The sequence below is a fragment of the Bos grunniens genome, chromosome 6, assembly GCF_055505025.1.
Source record: "Bos grunniens cultivar Pamir isolate PY7600 chromosome 6, Bosgru_T2T1.0, whole genome shotgun sequence".
In the NCBI taxonomy this organism is placed as follows: Eukaryota; Metazoa; Chordata; class Mammalia; order Artiodactyla; family Bovidae; genus Bos; species Bos grunniens.
The window spans coordinates 24634104-24652418 of NC_141170.1; the positions used below are offsets into that span (position 1 = coordinate 24634104).

Here is an 18315-nt window from a genome sequence, read left to right on the forward strand (position 1 = left end):
AAATGGTATGGATCTAACAGAAGAAGAAGATATTAAGAAAAGGTGGCAAGAATACACAGAAGAACTGTACAAAAAAGAGCTTCATGACCAAGATAATCGTGATGGTGTGATCACTGACCTAGAGCCAGACATCCTGGCATGTGAAGTCAAGTGGGCCTTAGGAAGCATCACTACAAACAAACTAGTGGAGGTGATGGAATTCCAGTTGAGCTATTTCAAATCCTGAAAGATGATGCTTTGAAAGTGCTGCACTCAATATGCCAGCAAATTTGGAAAACTCAGCAGTGGTCACAGGACTGGAAAAGGTCAGTTTTCATTCCAATCCCAAAGAAAGGCAATGCCAAAGAATGCTCAAACTACCACACAATTGCACTCATCTCACATACAATGGCACCCCACTCCAGTACTCTTGCCTGGAAAATCCCATGGACGGAGGAGCCTGGTAGGCTGCCATCCATGGGGTCGATAAGAGTCGGACACAACTGAGCAACTTCACTTTCACTTTTCACTTTCATGCATTGGAGAAGGAAATGGCAACCCGCTCCAGTGTTCTTGCCTGGACAATCCCAGGGAAGGGGGAGCCTGGTGGGCTGCCGTCTATGGGGTCCCCCAGAGTTGGACACAACTGAAGCGATTTTGCAGCAGCAGCACACACTAATAAAGTAATGCTCAACATTCTCCAAGCCAGGCTTCAGCAATACGTGAACTGTGAACTTCCAGATGTTCAAGCTGGTTTTACAAAAGGCAGAGGAACCAGAGACCAAATTGCCAACATCCACTGGATTATGGAAAAAGCAAGAGAGATCCAGAAAAACATCTATTTCTACTTTATTGACTATGCCAAAGCCTTTGACTGTGTGGATCACAATCAACTGTGGAAAATTCTGAAAGAGATGGGAATACCAGACCACCTGATCTGCCTCTTGAGAAACCTGTATGCAGGTCAGGAAGCAACAGTTAGAACTGGACATGGAACAACAGACTGGTTCTAAATAGGAAAAGGAGTACATCAAGGCTGTATATTGTCACCCTGTTTATTTAACTTTTATGCAGAGTACATCATGAGAAATGCTGGACTGGATGAAGCACAAGCTGGAATCAAGAGGGCTGGGAGAAACATCAATAACCTCAGATATGCAGATGACACCACCCTTATGGCAAAAGTGAAGAGGAACTAAAGAGCCTCTTGATGAAAGTGAAAGAGGAGAGTGAAAAAGTTGGCTTAAAGCTCAACATTCAGAAAACGAAGATCATGGCATCTGGTCCCATCACTTCATGGGAAATAGATGGGGAAACAGTGGAAACAGTGTCAGACTTTATTTTTGGGGGCTCCGAAATCACTGCAGATGGTGATTGCAGCCATGAAATTAAAAGATGCTTACTCCTCGGAAGGAAAGTTATGACCAACCTAGATAGCATATTCAAAAGCAGAGACATTACTTTGCCAGCAAAGGTCTGTCTAGTCAAGGCTATGGTTTTTCCAGTGGTCATGTATGGATGTGAGAGTTGGACTGTGAAGAAAGCTGATTGCTGAAGAATTGATGCTTTTAAACTGTGGTGTTGGAGAAGACTCTTTAGAGTCCCTTGGACTGCAAGGAGATCCAACCAGTCCATTCTGAAGGAGATCAGTCCTGGGTGTTCTTCGGAAGGAATGATGCTAAAGCTGAAACTCCAGTACTTTGGCCACCTCATGTGAAGGGTTGACTCATTGGAAAACACCCTGATGCTGGGAGGGATTGGGGGCAGGAGGAAAAGGGGACGACAGAGGATGAGATGGCTGGATGGCATCACCGGCTCAATGCACATGAGTTTGAGTGAACTCCGGGAGTTGGTGATGGACTGGGAGGCCTGGCATGCTGCAATTCATGGGGTTGCAAAGAGTCGGACACAACTGAGTGACTGAACTGAACTGAAATATTTTTATTTCTTAATTCTGTATTTTTTAATATAGTCCTCCTAATTACTCCTAATTAAGGTTTTTCCTTATGTGAAGAATAGATCATGAACCTAGGTAGACAGATTTTGAGCAAATAAAAGTGATCATATTTTTTTCTCCTTTGATGTTTTGATATGATAAATTACCTAATAGATATCTCAATATAAGCTAATCTATAAATTCTTAAAATAACCTCAATTCAATTTTATATATAGCTCTGAATTCAATTTGATATCTTTTTAATATTTTATCTAAAATTTGTAGTTTTTCTCTGTGTTTTGTTGTAACATTACATTACTGCTATGCTGGAAGAAAAAACAGTGTACTCTAAAACATCCTATCTTTTTCTATGCTCTAGTATTTTATATAAGATTTTTTTACATTATTTTTTGATGGTTTTAATAACTCACACATTAAATTAACTCTAGCACTCTTTTAGAGGAAGTTCTTTGTTAACCTTTTCAATTTTATGTATGACTTTTGATGTATTCATACTTTCCATGTCTTCTTGGACTGATTTTGACAATAAATCTTCTCCTTTAAAGTAATTTGATGGTGGCTTTCAAATTTTTCAGATTTTTTTAATCCCAAATCTTCACTTGCTAAATCTTGGTAACTCAGATATTTTTAACATTTTTGGTCTATACTTTTTTAAAAGTTTCAGTAATATGCAAAATGTGTGCAATGAAAATAAATAAAAATTGGGATTTTAAAATACTGCTGTCATTAGAAAGAAGTACACCAGTGATATGATAAAGTGATATTCTTCTTTAATTAATTGGATGATAAAGAATCTGCCTGCAATGCAGGACACTTGGGATCAGTCTCTGGGTTGGAAAGGTCCCCTGGAGAAGGGAAGGACAGCCCACTCCAGTATTCTTGCCTAAAGAATTCCATGGACACAGGAGCCTGGCAGGCTATATAGTCCATGGTGTTGCAAAGAGTTAGACATGACTGAGTTCACACAACTTTTTAATCAGAGGCTTGGCTTATTCAAACTATGGTCTATGGACCAGGAGCATCAGCCTCCCCTGGAACATGTTATAAACATGCAAGCTCAGACCCCACCCCAGACCTACTGAATCTGAGTCCACATTTTAACAAGATTGCCAAGAGATTCCTATGAGAAGTTCTACTCTACAAAGACCTCAACTAAAAGCTGAATCTTCAAAATAGTTGAATCCCTTAAAGAAAAATAAATAAGCCCTCAACAAGAATGAAGGAGAATCTGAAACTGAGCTGAGCAATCTGACCTGACCTTAGGAACACCTATAGGAGAGAGCCAAGGCCTCCTAGTAACAAAAGCCTCAGGTCCTTCCTTCCATCCATCCACCCTGAGCTGCCATGTTCAGCCACACAGCCTTCACAGACACTAAAGGACTTCAGGAGGCACCAATCACATAAATTACTGTGAGAATGGTGCCCCTGGAGTTGGGGAACAGAATGGTCCCTACCCAGCTCTACTCTTGAGAACTCATCTAGACTCGTAAGAGCTCCCAGAGGTATGGAAAGTTAGTGAGAAAGATGAACGAGAAAGTAAGGGATGGGCTTTTGATTTTGTTTTAGAAGGTTGGGGTTTTATGAAGTTGTTTTATTTGTGCAAAGGTGCTGATAGGTATTTCTTGGGGTTTTTGCTTGTTTTAGAAATCCTGCATTGTAGGCAGACGCTTTACCGTTTGAGCCACCAGGGAAGTCAGTATCTGTCAATGCTAGGGAACAATCAGTTAAACAGGAGAGATGAACTGTGGATAAAATCACTAAAACCCTTTTTAAACCTAACACTCAATTAATATTTAACTGTGCTCAGTAACTCAGTCACATCTGACTCTGTGCAACCCCACGGACTGTAGCCCACCAGGCTCCTCTGTCCATGGGATTTTCCAGGCAAGAATACTAGAGTGAGTTGCCATATCCCTCTCCAGGGTATCTTCAGGAAGGACTCAGGGATGGACTCTGCATCTCATGTCTCCTGCATTGGCAGGCAGATTCTTTACCACTAGTGCCACGAGGGAAGTCCTTAATATTTAACAGACATGTAAAATTTTGATTGACTACTAAAAAATGCCTCCAAACTATCTTCAAAAAATTGGTAACAGATTTTATTTTGAACCAGAAATTCCAGCCATGCTGAAAACATGGAGGCTGTGTGTGAAAGAAGTGTAAAGTCAAAGGTCTATCTGGTTAAGTACCCAAGTTCATTTCTGTGAGCCAAAAATGCAGGACAAATATATTCATGTGTCCATCCTCATCTTACCAAAGTGCGTCTGTTTTGAAGTCTATCTCAGAGCACCCGCTCTGTCTTCCCCATACGTTGCTGTGGGTTTCATAGTACCAACCAAGGGTATACTGTGGGCTTCACTGTTGCTGCTGCTATTTATATTTTATTTTCTGTTTCTCTCAAAATACATTCCATGAGAGCAGGAATTTCATCAGACTCATTGATGAGAGCACCCCAAGTGTTTGACAATACCTGGCACCCAGGGGACACTCAAAAAACATTTGTAGAATGAATGAATAAAAACAGACTCAGTTCAGTTCAGTTCAGTTGCTTAGTCATGTCTGACTCTTTGCAACCCCATGGACTGCAGCACACCAGGCTTCCCTGTCCATCACCAACTCATTCTCCATTGTCCCCTTCTCCTCCTGCCTTCCATCTTTCCCAGAATCAGGGTCTTTTCCAATGTAAAAAACAGACTGTCCTCCAGCTAATAAAAAACAATTTTCTCTTTGGTCACTCCTTGTTAATTATACATTTTACATCCTTCTATCACAGACTTGGATCTTAGTCAAATATCCTGAATAAATCTGCCTCATCCTCCAATAGATAATTCCTGGGTTTGTCAGGTAGCTCAGAGCAGAAACTTTTATAACAACTCCTGACAATATTCGGGCTCTAAGTAAATTGCTTCTCCCTCTAATGCATCTGCCTCTTGCTTTCATTAACTGCGGTAATAGTCTAATCACTCTTTGCTGCAGTCTCAAAGAAAGGCAGAGGGAGAGTTCCAGAAAGCAGTTGTTTTTTGCTTCTTTACAGCAAAGCACTTGAGATGAAAACGTCTGTAAAATCAACTCTCAGTGGCACACACTCAAGAACTCCAACCTTTTAAAATGTTCCTTATAGAGGAGAAGGAGTTTCGTGGGTGTGTGAGAAGGAGCACCTAAAGCAATCCCACAGGGCTCCCAGGCCTGAGTTCAGACACAAGGCTTCGGCAGAATCGAAAAAGGAACAGATTGTGGGAAGGCGGAAATGTTGCCAGAGATACCGGATGAGTGACAGGAAACACATCAATCAACACACTTAAACTCAAGTGAGCTTGGAAACAATTGGTGGCTGCGCTCAGTCTTCCAATGGAATCTTGGGCAACTCAATTAACCTCTTTCTCCCACATCCCCCTCACTACTATATTAAGCACAACAATCTACCTTGAGCAGAGAGGGCTCAGGATTTCATAATAAATGTGAGTAGAGAGCTCTATGTGTGATACCTCCCTCATAGTACTGTGTGAATTAGCATAAAGTCACAAGGCTACCCAGGCCTCTAGAGGTCAATCCAGCCCTTTCACATGGGACCGAAATTAAACCATTCCAGAGGGATTAGATTCCTTTGTAAAAGGTGTCTGTATAAAGGGATTCCAAGAACATTCCCCTCATCAAGGATGCTTTCTTTTTTTTTTTTTTTTCAAGTAAAATTTATTTTTTAAAGCATTAAGTAAAGGGCCTCCTGCCGGGGACCAGCCCCGGCTGATCCAGGGTATTCGAAGGAGAGACGGCGTAGGCGAAGATCAGGAAACAATTGCTTAATTAAATGTTAATTAAGGATATAAAGAGTAATAGAATGAGGATAGCTCAGTAAAATTCAGTGAAGAAAAGAGGCTGAAATAAGGATAGCTCAGTGAGGAAATTCAGTGGAGAAAAGAGGCTGAATAATTCAGCCAGAAGGTAAGAGAAAGAACGACATGGTGAGACCAAGTTTCGGTGAACAAGGCCCGTACTTTATTTTCCAAAGTAGTTTTTATACCTTAAGTTATGCATAGAGGATAATGGGGGAAGGGGTAGAGTCTTGCAGCAAACCAGGCTTTCTTCCTGCAAACTTATCATATGCAAAAGCTTAGGTGATTTGCATTATCTTCTGGCCCGGAGGCCTGTGAACATTTTAAGACCTTTTCTTCAGAAAACTTATTTTTCTCTAAAGGTGATTGGTCAGGAGCCACCCTCCAAAAGCATTAGATAAAGTTGCATTCCTACAGAGCAAAGGTGTGGTGGGCTATAACAAGAAAAAGAATTAACTCAAGGGTCCCAGGTTACAAACATTAAAGCTACTACTTACACCAACTATATTAATCAATACACTGCCAGGGACACAGCAGGCAAGGGATATGGAAACTTAGCAGCAAACATTGGCCCAACAAGTGAAAATCCCTTCACCAATACAATTTCTAATCAATCTTTTAACTATTCAAAAGAATCTGTGTTTACACAGTTTAGAACATCTCCTGCCTCTCACAGTTGGAAGGCTCTGAACAATCACATGAGGCCGGAAAAACCTATTCAGGCAGGCTAGAGGATTTCCAAAGGAGTTTGTAGGTTAAACACTGTCACACCCAGGAATTATTAACTGGAGCTGTAAGCTAACTTTTTTCAGAGAGGTAGTGGGGGACAGCCCCCCGTAAAGTCAGAGGTGTAGGTGAAAGCACAAAGCAGAAAGTAGGCAGACTCTGGTTTTGGGGGTAGACTGCTCGAGAATTTCCAGGGAGACTCCTGAGGCTTGATCCCGCCTTTGCGTATGCCAAGCCTCCTTCCTCATGACCTTTGCCAGAGGCGGAGCTCGCTCCCCGCAGCCTCCCTTGTGGCTCAAACAGTAAAGAATCTGCCTGCAATGCGGGATACCTGGGTTTGATCTCTGGGTCGGGAAAATCCCCTGGAGAAAGGCATGGCAACCCACTCCAGTATTCTTGCCTGGAGAATCCCACGGACAGAGGAGCCTGGCAGGCTACAATCCATGGGGTCACAAAGAGTCAGACACAACTGAGTGACTAACACAATTAAGTAGGAAGTTGAAAAGCACACCAATTAATTGTCTTTCATATTTAACTATTGAATAATAGAAGGAAAGCAATACTTTACTGGGTTACAGCTGAAAGTTGTACAAACTGACTCAAAATCACCATGAACTCACTTTCTCTTCGGTCATTTTAGTCTTTGGAATTACTCCTTCCTTAAATTGCTGTTTAAGGCTATGATTTAAATCCTTTAGTTTTTCTTCCTTCTAACAATAATATTAAAACAATGATGAGAACGATTTATGCAAGGACCACTATTTATAAAACTCTTGCATGTAGAGCTGTGGTTATACTGTCTAATCTTCCTGATAATCATATACAGTGTGACTATCAAGCCCATTTTTTAAAGTGAACTATAGTTGATTCACAATATTATGTTATTTTCAGATGTCCAACCCCATTTTATTTTATTTTTTTATTTTTATTTTTTTTTAATTTTATTTTTAAACTTTACAATATTGTATTAGTTTTGCCAAATATCGAAATGAATCCGCCACAGGTATACCTGTGTTCCCCATCCTGAACCCTCCTCCCTCCTCCCTCCCCATACCCTCCCTCTGGGTCGCCCCAGTGCACCAGCCCCAAGCATCCAGTATCGTGCATTGAACCTGGACTGGCGACTCGTTTCATACATGATATTATACATGTTTCAATGCCCTTCTCCCAAATCTCCCCACCCTCTCCCTCTCCCACAGAGTCCATAAGACTGATCCATACATCAGTGTCTCTTTTGCTGTCTCGTACACAGGGTTATTGTTACCATCTTTCTAAATTCCATATATATGCGTTAGTATACTGTATTGGTGTTTTTCTTTCTGGCTTACTTCACTCTGTATAATAGGTTCCAGTTTCATCCATCTCATTAGAACTGATTCAAATGTATTTTTTTTAATGGCTGAGTAATACTCCATTGTGTATATGTACCACTGCTTTCTTATCCATTCATCTGCTGATGGGCATCTAGGTTGCTTCCATGTCCTGGCTATTATAAACAGTGCTGCGATGAACATTGGGGTACACATGTCTCTTTCCCTTCTGGTTTCCTCAGTGTGTATGCCCAGCAGTGGGATTGCTGGATCATAAGGCAGTTCTATTTCCAGTTTTTTAAGGAATCTCCACACTGTTCTCCATAGTGGCTGTACTAGTTTGCATTCCCACCAAGAGTGTAAGAGAGTTCCTTTTTCTCCACACCCTCTCCAGCATTTATTGCTTGTAGACTTTTGGATCGCAGCCATTCTGACTGGTGTGAAATGGTACCTCATAGTGGTTTTGATTTGCATTTCTCTGATAATGAGTGATGTTGAGCATCTTTTCATGTGTTTGTTAGCCATCTGTATGTCTTCTTTGGAGAAATGTCTATTTAGTTCTTTGGCCCATTTTTTGATTGGGTCATTTATTTTTCTGGAGTTGAGCTGTAGGAGTTGCTTGTATATTTCTGAGATTAGTTGTTTGTCAGTTGCTTCATTTGCTACTGTTTTCTCCCATTCTGAAGACTGCCCTTTCACCTGGCTAATAGTTTCCTTTGTTGTGCAGAAGCTTTTAAGTTTAATTAGGTCCCATTTGTTTATTTTTGCTTTTATTTCCAATATTCTGGGAAGTGGGTCACAGAGGATCCAGCTGTGATGTATGTCGGAGAGTGTTTTGCCTATGTTCTCCTCTAGGAGTTTTATAGTTTCTGGTCTTACGTTGAGATCTTTAATCCATTTTGAGTTTACTTTTGTGTATGGTGTTAGAAAGTGTTCTAGTTTCATTCTTTTACAAGTGGTTGACCAGTTTTCCCAGCACCACTTGTTAAAGAGATTGTCTTTAATCCATTGTATATTCTTGCCTCCTTTGTCAAAGATAAGGTGTCCATATGTGCGTGGATTTATCTCTGGGCTTTCTATTATGTTCCATTAATCAATATTTCTGTCTTTGTGCCAGTACCATACTGTCTTGATAACTGTGGCTTTGTAGTAGAGCCTGAAGTCAGGCAGGTTGATTCCTCCAGTTCCATTCTTCTTTCTCAAGATAGCTTTGGCTATTCGAGGTTTTTTGTATTTCCATACAAATTGTGAAATTATTTGTTCTACCTCTGTGAAAAATACCGTTGGTAGCTTGATAGGGATTGCATTGAATCTATAAATTGCTTTGGGTAGTATACTCATTTTCACTATATTGATTCTTCCAATCCATGAACATGGTATATTTCTCCATCTATTAGTCTCCTCTTTGATTTCTTTCACCAGTGTTTTATAGTTTTCTATATATAGATCTTTAGTTTCTTTAGGTAGATATATTCCTAAGCATTTTATTCTTTCTGTTGCAATGGTGAATGGAATTCTTTCCTTAATTTCTCTTTCAGTTTTCTCATTATTAGTGTATAGGAATGCAAGGGATTTCTGTGTGTTGATTTTATATCCTGCAACTTTACTATAATCATTGATTAGTTCTGGTAATTTTCTGGTGGAGTCTTTAGGGTTTTCTATGTAGAGGATCATGTCATCTGCAAATAGTGAGAGTTTTACTTCTTTTCCAGTTTGGATTCCTTTTATTTCTTTTTCTGCTCTGATTGCTGTGGCTAAAACTTCCAAAACTATGTTGAATAGTAATGGAGAAAGTGGGCACCCTTGTCTTGTTCCTGACTTTAGAGGAAATGCTTTCAATTTTTCACCATTGAGGATAATGTTTGCTGTGCGTTTGTCATATATAGCTTTTATTATGTTGAGGTATGTTCCTTCTATTCCTGCTTTCTGGAGAGTTCTTATCATAAATGGATGTTGAATTTTGTCAAAGGCTTTCTCTGCATCTATTGAGATAATCATATGGTTTTTATTTTTCAATTTGTTAATGTGGTGTATTACACTGATTGATTTGCGGATATTGAAGAATCCTTGCATCCCTGGGATAAAGCCCACTTGGTCATGGTGTATGATCTTTTTAATGTGTTGTTGGATGCTGATTGCTAGAATTTTGTTAAGGATTTTTGCATCTATGTTCATCAGTGATATTGGCCTGTAGTTTTTTTGTGTGTGGCATCTGTCAGGTTTTGGTATTAGGGTGATGGTGGCCTCATAGAATGAGTTTGGAAGTTTACCTTCCTCTGCAATATTTTGGAAGAGTTTGAGCAGGATAGGTGTTAGCTCTTCTCTAAATTTTTGGTAGAATTCAGCTGTGAAGCCGTCTGGACCTGGGCTTTTGTGTGCTGGAAGATTTTTGATTACAGTTTCAATTTCCGTGCTTGTGATGGGTCTGTTAAGATTTTCTATTTCTTCCTGGTCGAGTTTTGGAAAGTTGTTCTTTTCTAAGAATTTGTCCATTTCTTCCACGTTGTCCATTTTATTGCCATATAATTGCTGATAGTAGTCTCTTATGATCCTTTGTATTTCTGTGTTGTCTGTTGTGATCTCTCCATTTTCATTTCTAATTTTATTGATTTGATTTTTCTCCCTTTGTTTCTTGATGAGTCTGGCTAATGGTTTGTCAATTTTATTTATCCTTTCAAAGAACCAGCTTTTGGCTTTGTTGATTTTTGCTATGGTCTCTTTTGTTTCTTTTGCATTTATTTCTGCTCTAATTTTTAAGATTTCTTTCCTTCTACTAACCCTGGGGTTCTTCATTTCTTCCTTTTCCAGTTGCTTTAGGTGTAGAGTTAGGTTATTTATTTGACTTTTTTCTTGTTTCTTGAGGTGTGCCTGTATTGCTATGAACTTTCCCCTTAGGACTGCTTTTAAAGTGTCCCACAGGTTTTGGGTTGTTGTGTTTTCATTTTCATTAGTTTCTATGCAAATTTTGATTTCTTTTTTGATTTCTTCTCTGATTTGTTGGTTATTCAGCAGCGTGTTGTTCATCCTCCATATGTTGGCATTTTTAATAGTTTTTCTCCTGTAATTGAGATCTAATCTTACTGCATTGTGGTCAGAAAAGATGCTTGGAATGATTTCTATTTTTTTGAATTTACCAAGGCTAGATTTATGGCCTAGGATGTGATCTATCCTGGAGAAGGTTCCATGTGCGCTTGAGAAAAAGGTGAAATTCATTGTTTTGGGATGAAATGTCCTATAGATATTAATTAGGTCTAACTGGTCTATTGTATCATTTAACGTTTGTGTTTCCTTGTTAATTTTCTGTTTAGTTGATCTATCCATAGGTGTGAGTGGGGTATTAAAGTCTCCCACTATTACTGTGTTATTATTAATTTCTCTTTTCATACTTGTTAGCATTTGTCTTACATATTGCGTCGCTCTCGTGTTGGGTGCATATATATTTATAATTGTTATATCTTCTTCTTGGCTTGAACCTTTGATCATTATGTACTCACCTTCTTTGTCTCTTTTCACAGCCTTTGTTTTAAAGTCTATTTTATCTGGTATAAGTATTGCTACTCCTGCTTTCTTTTGGTCCCTATTTGCATGGAAAATCTTTTTCCAGCCTTTCACTTTCAGTCTGTATGTGTCCCCTGTTTTGAGGTGGGTCTCTTGTAGACAACATATGTAGGGGTCTTGTTTTTGTATCCATTCAGCCAGTCTTTGTCTTTTGGTTGGGGCATTCAACCCATTTACGTTTAAGGTAATTACTGATAAGTATGATCCCGTTGCCATTTACTTTATTGTTTTGGGTTCGAGTTTATACACTGCTTTTGTGTTTCCTATCTAGAGAATATCCTTTAGTATTTGTTGGAGAGCTGGTTTGGTGGTGCTGAATTCTCTCAGCTTTTGCTTGTCTGAGAAGCTTTTGATTTCTCCTTCATATTTGAATGAGATCCTTGCTGGGTACAATAATCTGGGCTGTAGGTTATTTTCTTTCATCACTTTAAGTATGTCTTGCCATTTCCTCCTGGCTTGAAGAGTTTCTATTGAAAGATCAGCTGTTATTCTTACGGGAATTCCCTTGTGTATTATTTGTTGTTTTTCCCTTGCTGGTTTTAATATTTGTTCTTTGTGTTTGATCTTTGTTAATTTGATTAATATGTGTCTTCAGGTGTTTCGCCTTGGGTTTATCCTGTTCGGGACTCTCTGGGTTTCTTGGACTTGGGTGATTATTTCCTTCCCCATTTTAGGGAAGTTTTCAACTATTATCTCTTCAAGTATTTTCTCATGGTCTTCTTTTTGTCTTCTTCTTCTGGGACCCCTATGATTCGAATGTTGTAGTGTTTAATATTGTCCTGGAGGTCTCTGAGATTGTCCTAATTTCTTTTAATTCATTTTTCTTTTATCCTCTCTGATTCATTTATTTCTACCATTCTATCTTCTAATTCACTAATCCTATCTTCTGCCTCTGTTATTCTACTATTTGTTGCCTCCAGAGTGTTTTTAATTTCATTTATTGCATTATTCATTATATATTGACTCTCTTTTATTTCTTCTAGGTCCTTGTTAAACCTTTCTTGCATCTTCTCAATCTTTGTCTCCAAGCTATTTATCTGTGATTCCATTTTGATTTCAAGATTTTGGATCAATTTCACTATCATTATTCGGAATTCTTTATCAGGTAGATTCCCTATCTCTTCCTCTTTTGTTTGGTTTGGTGGGCATTTATCCTGTTCCTTTATATGCTGGGTATTCCTCTGTCTCTTCATCTTGTTTAAATTGCTGAGTTTGGGGTGTCCTTTTTGTATTCTGGCAGTTTGTGGAGTTCTCTTTATTGTGGCGTTTCCTCGCTCTGTGTGGGTTTGCACAGGAAGTTTGTCAAGGTTTCTTGGTTAGGGAAGCTTGTGTCGGTGTTCTGGTGGGTGGAGCTGTATTTTTTCTCTCTGGAGTGCAATGAAATGTCCAGTAATGAGTTATGGGATGTCTATGGTTTTGGGGTGACTTTGGGCTGCCTGTATCTTGGAGCTCAGGGCTGTGTTCCTTGCTGCTGGAGAATTTGCTTGGTATGTCTTGCCCTGAAACTTGTTTCACCCAGAGAGGTTTACAGCATTATATGGAGAAGAGAAGAGTGAGGAGGGAGTTAGAGGTGACCCGAATGAGATGAGGTAGAATCAATAGAGGAGAGAGTGGGCTATTCAGTAATCTCTTCCTTATGTGCACTCCACAACTGGCCTGCTCAGAGTTGTTCACAGAGTTATACAGAGAAGAGAAGGAGGAAGGTGGCAGAGGTGGCCAGGAGGATAAATGGGGGGAATGAAAAGGAGGGAGACGGATCCAGCCAGTAATCAGTTCCCTAAGTGTTCTCCACCGTCTAGAACACACAGAAATTCACAGAGTTGGGTAGAGTAGAGAGGGGTTAGGGAGGAGACACAGGCGACCTGGTGGAGAAAAAGGAGAATCCAAAGGGAGAGAGAGCAGTTAAGCCAGTAATCTCGCTCCCTAGTGAAAAATGGGTACTGAAGATTGGGTTCTTAAAGGTACAAAATTGGTAATAAATACATAAAAGCAAAAATTAAAAATCTAGAGTAGAGTTTGGAATTTCAAAAATACGATGTTAAAGAAAAGAAGAAGGGAAAGAAAGAGAGAAAAAAAAAGAACAAACAAAAACAAACAAGGTCGCAAAAATTATAAAGAAAATATAGGTACAGAATTGATAACTAATACCAAAAAGCAAAAGTTAAAAATCTAGAGTAGAGTTTGGAATTTCAAAAATACAATGTTAAAAAAAGAAGAAGTAAAAGAAAGAGAGAGAAAAAAACCAAACAAGAATAAACAAAGTTGCATAATTTATATAAAAAAAAATACAGGTACAAAATTGATAACAAATACCAAAAAACATAAATTAAAAATCTAGAGTAGAGTTTGGAATTTCAGATATACAATGTTATTTAAAAGAAGAAGAGAAAGAAACAGAGAAAAAGAAAAAGAAAAAAGAAAAAAGGGTCACAGAAATTATTAAAAAAAAAAAAACTATAGGTACAAAATTGATAACAAATACCAAAAAGCTAAAATTAAAAATCTAGAGTAGAGTTTGGAATTTCAGATATACAATGTTATTTAAAAGAAGAAGAGAAAGAAACAGAGAAAAAGAAAAAGAAAAAAGAAAAAAGGGTCACAGAAATTATTAAAAAAAAAAAAACTATAGGTACAAAATTGATAACAAATACCAAAAAGCTAAAATTAAAAATCTAGAGTAGAGTTTGGAATTTCAAAAATACAATGTTAAAGAAAAGAAGGAAAAAAAAAAGGTCAAAAAAATTATAAAGAAAATATATATATGAAGTTTGCTTTAAAAAAAAAATTGGGTCTTCTTTTTTTTTTGCAAAGTAATCGGTTATAAAAGTGGAAATTAAAGGAATAATAGAGGACTTAAAAAATTTTTTTTAATTAAAAAAAATTAAAAAAGAAACAAAGAATGATCGTACAAATAGTAAAAATATATCTAGGACTTTCTCCGGTTTTGTTGTGAGTATTGTGGGTTCAGTTCATTTTTGGCTAGTTCCTTGGTCTGACTTATATTTCTCAAGATCTATAGGCCCCTTCCTATGTAGTTGGTAGTAACCACAGGGTTTTAATCTATTGCCTGTAGCTTCCAAGGCGGTTCCCTCTGTTATAGCTTCTTCTGTTTGCTGGTCTCTTCAGTGTCTGGTTTTCGCCCTGACACAAAGGGGATGGTGGAGGACGCTTTTTTTTTTTTTTTTTAGGCTCACTTGTTCAGTCGCGCTGAGGGGAGGTAGGGAGGGATGCTGCAAACAAATAACACTGGCGTGTGTTCGCAGTGCCTCAGCCACACTGGGTCTGCCCCCCGTTCACGGCACGTGTAGCCTCTCTGCCCACGCTGCTCAGGCTCTAGGTTGCTCCGCCGGGAACCATCCGTGGCCTGCCCTGGGCTGCCTGTACTTCCCAGGTCCAAGCCGCTCAGGTTCAGGCACTCGGGTAGTCCTCAGAGGCGCAGACTCTCGGTTGGGCCTGCGTTTTGTGCCCTTCCCAGATCCGAGCAGCTCAGGTGATGAGGTGTTTGGCACGCGCGATTGCTGCGACTTATCCCCTCCTCGCTGCTCAGTTATCTAGGTGTGCACCGGCATACCTTCTCAGGCAGATGTTGACCATCCAGACCCCCAAGAAGTTTGAGTTAGCAAAGAAGCCTGCTTACAGTTTTATAGATAATGTCTCTCTGGGGCTGCGATTGTCCCCTTCCGGCTCTGGCTGCCTATCACCGGAGAGGGATGGTCTGCCGCAGGCTATCTCTGTTCAGTCCTTTGTTCCGTGCGTGGGCCTGGCGGTGTCATAGGTTAGGGCTGGCTTTTCGCCTGGTAGATATCCCACAGTCTGGTTTGCTAGCCCCAATTATTTCACTCAGATAGCGCTTGGGGTATTCAGGCCAGATTCTTGCAATGCAGCCCGCGCCGCACCTCACTGCCCATCCCCCGCTTGCTAATGGCGGATGCAGGCGTCTGTGCTGCTTCTCCGCTGGGGCAGTTACCGTAGGGCTTGCAATGTGCGGGTTTTAATTGTTTATTTATTTTTCCTCCCTGTTATGTTGCCCTCTGTGCTTCCAAGGCTCAGCACAGATTCGGCAGTGAGAAGGTTTCCTGGTGTTTGGAAACTTCTCTCTTCTTAAGACTCCCTTTCCGGGATGGAACTCCGTCCCTCCCTCTTTTGTCCCTTTTTTTGTCTTTTATATTTTTTCCTACCTCCTTTCAAAGACTTGGGTTGCTTTTCTGGGTGCCTGATGTCCTCTGCCGGCGTTCAGAAGTTGTTTTGTGGAATCTACTCAGCGTTTAAATGTTCTTTTGATGAATTTGTGGGGGGAGAAAGTGTTCTCCCCGTCCTACTCCTCCGCCATCTTAGCTCCTCCTTCCAAGGATGCTTTCTTAAACTTAGGTTGTCTCAACCCTGCAACACTGTAATTCTGTGAGTTTGCCCCTTGAGGGACCATATTAGAACAGCTTCTTGGTGAATAGCATGGATACTGGAGTCTGGCTGACTCAGGTTCCCACTGGACTCTACTTGGCGCCAGCTACTTGATACTGAGCAAGTTACAGCCTTAATTTCCTCCTGCCTGTTTTCCTCTAAAGTAGTTGTCCCACTGACCCCGTAAAGCTGGTATCAGGACCAAGTGAAAAAATAGAACAAGTAAGGTGCTTCTTACAGTGTCTGCATCAAGGCTGAGCACCAAATTCACAGGAATATTATTTTCGGGCTGAATAACCCTGGTTGCCTGCATTCGTGCTCTGTCGTGTCCTGTTCTTCATGATTCCATGGACTGTAGCCAGCCAGGCTCCTCTGTCCATGGGATTTTCCAGGAAAGAATACTGGAATAGGTTGCCATTTCCTCCTCCAGGGGGTCTTCCTGACCTAGAGATCGAACCTGCACCTCCTGTGTCTCCTGCATTGGCAGGCAGATTCTTTACCACTCTGCCACCTGAGATGCCCTGGTTACTCTAATTTTTATCGACAATTTATCTTTAAAAATGGTCATCATTTTTGTTTATTGCTTCTGATCCCTCTCTAAATCCCCTAATTTTCTTTTTCAATGAAGTGATCAAAATTGTAGAAAGAAACTAACCATGGTGAACAGCCTAGGCAAGTTTCTTCTTTGTTTACTTCACTTCTTCTTTAGGATCAGAAGTGAAGGCTGTGTGGTATGTGGCTTGGAAATGCATTGGGGCTCTTTTTCTACAATTAATTTTTATTGGGAGTATAGTTGCTTTGGCTTCCCAGGTGGCTCAGTGGTAAAGAATCCGCCTGCCAATGCAAGAGCTGTGGACTCGATCCCTCGTCTGGGAAGATCTCCTTGAGAAGAAAATGGCAATCCACTCTAGTATTCTTGCCTGGGAAATCCCATTCACAGAGGAATCTTGCAGGCTATCGTCCACATGGTCGCAAAAAGTCAGACACAATTTAGCGACTAAAACAATAACAAAATAGTTGCTTTAGAATGTTCTGATAGTTTCTATAGTATAGCAAAGTGAATCAGCTGTACATATACATATATCCCTTCTTTTTTATATTTCCATCCCATTTATTTCCCCATAGAGCATGAGTAGAGTTCCCTGAGCTACACAGTAGGCTCTCATCAGGTTATCTATTTTAAACAGGGTATCAGCAGTATATGTATGTCAATCGCAATCTCCCCATTCATCCCACTCCCTCCTTTACCTCTTGGTGTCTGTATGCTGAATCTAGAAAAATGGTATAAATGATCTTATTTGCAAAACAGAAAGAGAGGATTTGGAGCTCTTAGCAGCAAAGATTCCCATATTTTGTAAGTGGTTGTGGAAACAGTTGTGAGAGTTTAAGGAACCATGGGAAGTTTGCACAATGCATACATGGGTGGAAACCAGTGTTTGGGGGAATAGAGGCCCTCTCCCAATTTTAGACACCATGTAAACACCCTGTAGCCTGGTGCATCCCAGGGAGCAGGGGGTGACCCTTATAACGTCCCCGAATACCTGAGCACATGGACTGAGATTTACACCAAGTGATCATGAGGGCTTTACAAGTTACCAAGCACTTTCACGCTCTGCACCTCCTTTGATCCTGGCAGAAAGCGTGTGTGAAAGTCAATTATCCCTATTCTAATACTGCAGATGCGAAGGCTCTGAGAGCTTAAGTATCTGGCCTGGGGTATCTGTACTCCAATTCCACATACTTTCTACTATGCCATATCACTCACTGTGTCCAAAGCCTTTTAACCTAACCTTGAAATCCAGCATTTCCATGTGAGTATATATTCCAGTGTAACAGTGAAGCCATTTTAATAAGTGGGCTTGTCAAATACATCCCTGAATCTGCAGTATGCTTACAATTATGGTGCAAAAATAAAAATTCAAAGCTATGCACAGGGGAAAAAAAAAGACTCAGATATATTATAGCAAAATAAATGGCAATTGGGTTTAGGCAGGTAGATGGTAGAGAGATTATTTTTCTACTTTTTTCTGCATTCAAAATTCCCCTTAGTGAACATATGTTCATAATGAAAAATATAAGTAGTGGATTTTCCCCCCAAGTAGCCCAAGAGTCAAAAAATTCATCCAATAGCAAGGAAGGTTCTTGTAGGAGCAGAGAGGGGCCTCCCCTACCTCCTAAGAAATTGGGGCTTCCCTGGCTCAAATGGTAAAAAATCTATCTGCAGTGTAGGATACCTGGCTTCAATCCCTTGGTTGGGAAGATTCCCTGGAAAAGAGAATGACTATCCAGTCAAGTATTCTTGTCTGGGAAATCCCATGGACAGGGGAGTCTGGTGGGCTACGATCCATGGGGAAACAAAGCATCAGACACAGCTGAACCACTACACATGCATGCACCCCTTCATCTCATCTTCAGCCACTTATAGATGACCCAGCTCTGAGTCGCACCATTCAGAATGGCATCAATTCTCTGTGGGCAATACACCAAAGCAAGGGCAGGGATCACTTCTAAATTTTGACAGAAGTCCAGATTTTGTCCTGAAGAGATCAACTTATAT

At 40.1% G+C, this 18315-nt stretch overlaps 1 protein-coding gene across 2 annotated transcripts in view; it reads right to left on the bottom strand.

Annotated features, from left to right (window-relative positions):
• The window catches only part of FRAS1 (Fraser extracellular matrix complex subunit 1), a 534425-nt gene that overhangs the window by 235449 nt on the left and 280661 nt on the right, over window positions 1-18315 (bottom strand). The gene's annotated exons all lie outside the window — the stretch shown is intronic.